Consider the following 2,197-nt stretch of genomic DNA (forward strand, 5'->3'; position numbering starts at 1 on the left):
TAACGTCCAGGGTGGGCCGACAGGTCGAAGTAGGGACGCTGAATGTGAAACAGGTGTCGTTTCGTATATCGGCTACAGCGTTATCGTTCGCTTAGATCCTCGTCGGGCATTCCAGAATGGCTGAGGAATCCAGCATCCATTCGTTCACGGTGAAGGTATCGATCACTCCGTTTGCCGAACGGTCCGCTCGTCCGAAGAACATTCCGTCGGGGTGATCGTCGACGACGAACTCAGCCGTCATCACCGCGTGCGCTAAACCAGAAGAGTCGGAATTCAAATTCATCGAGCGGTCGGCCAGACGAATGGTGTATCTTTCCGTGACGTTCGGCGCTACCGAGTAAGGACACCTCAACCTTGCGAACGTTCCTCCCTCGGATTTGGATGTCGCCAACAGTGTCATCCTTCCGCCCCATATAGCCACGTGCAAGTCGAAGTTCGATTCTTCGTACAGCAGAAAGTGGCCGTCGTTCGGGTCCGAGCGCGTGTACGAGAAAGTCACTTCTATGAATGGAAGCGGCGTAGCTTCGTCTTGCGGAACAACGAAGTAGGAACACGCGCCCGATCCGATTCTGATCTTTCTACTATCGGGTTTCGCGTTGCAAGGTGCCAGACCGAAATGCATCCGCCGGTGCTGCCGAGACCTTCGTATAATCCCACGGAGTAGCTGTCGCCCAGATTGAGGTCGGTGTACCGACCTGCCAGCTTCTTCCATTCTTCCTGCCCGCGACCGACCGAAAAGTGCATGAAGCCTTCGGTGAATCCTATCCGAAGTCTGTTCCATTCGTTCATTCGCAGAGGAATTTCGCTGTCGTAGAAATACGCCCCGGAACCCGTGTTCACGTAGATGCCCGCGCGGCCGTCGAAGAGCAATATCGAGAGGGAGTCGGTGTGTCCTTTCCCTGTGAACACGTGCCCGTCCGATTTTTTCGGGTTTGATCGAAAAAGAGAGACTGTTTATGCGATCGTACGATGGCATCGCGTGCATCCCTGTGTCGTCGGTCAGACGATAGGAGATCCGGGGTTGTGTCTCCGTCTCCGGTTGGCGATCGTCGACGGCGGCGACGACGACGACGGGAGGACGCATCGGCGCCGCTTGGCAGAAAGAAAGTCCTGTCGGTGCGATCGGTCGACCGGTGTTCACCACCAAAGGAGTAATGCATCCATCGAGCCCCCGAGTCGTTCCGTTCAATTCGGCGCCGATGTGCAGTTTTCCGTTCAGGTTCAGATGCGTGAACGTGCCTTCCAGCATTTTCTTCTCGCTCGTTTCCCCTCCTATCGCGATCTGCATTGAGCTTTCTTCGAACAGCAATCGAACCTCGCTCCACCTACCGGTGAGCACACGGTTTGCGCTATTGAGAAACATCAGTCCGGAACCCGCGAAAACGGCAACTCTCGCGTATCCGTCGGTGAGGAAAACCGAGACGCGGTCGGTGGTGGTCTTGCTTTTGGCCGTGAACACGTGCCGTTTAACGCTTCGCTTCTGTTCGTACGGTTTGAGCGAAAAAGACATGCTCTCTATCCGACCCTCCCAGGCCATCGGAGAAGTGGAATCGTCGAGGCGGTAAGCGACTCGACAAAAGCCATTCCCGCGGGTTCCACCACTCGTCGACCGCCGTTGAGCTCGAGGGAGGAGATGCATCCTTCGACGCCCCGTAATCCGTTTACGGTTCCAGTGACGAAGTCGCCGCCAAGATTTAGATGAGTATAAGGGCCGCCCAACTTCGTCGTCTCCCTCCGGCCGCCGTTCGTCGTGACGGACACGGTGGCGTTGGCGATCTCTATCTTTAGTCGGTTCCAACGGTGGACGTGCATACGATTAGGACTGTAGTACTGCATGGTTCCTGAACCGGTGTTCAGGTCTACGCTCGCGTAGCCGCCCCAAAGCGAGATCGTGATGTGGTCGACGTCTCCGGAAGCGGTGAGCACGTGTCCGGTCGCGTTTTTCGGTTTGATCGAGAACGACAGATCTCGAACGTCGGTCATGGGCATCGGAGACGTGAGCGTGGCGCCGCTTTCCAGTCGAAACGACTTGGACGGAATCCGTTGCTGCACGTATGTTTCGGTTAGCTCTTCCGTTTCGTTGGACAAGGAAACGAGTTGGTCTTGGACACGAGAGGAACACGACTGCAGATCTACGTTTCGAATTTCCATATCGTTCAACGTCATCCGCGCGACGCACGCTTCCACGGACGGCGAA

The sequence above is a fragment of the Anneissia japonica genome, unplaced genomic scaffold (assembly GCF_011630105.1).
Source record: "Anneissia japonica isolate Jap-2015-1 unplaced genomic scaffold, ASM1163010v1 scaffold1064_len127064_cov160, whole genome shotgun sequence".
Lineage (NCBI taxonomy): Eukaryota > Metazoa > Echinodermata > Crinoidea > Comatulida > Comatulidae > Anneissia > Anneissia japonica.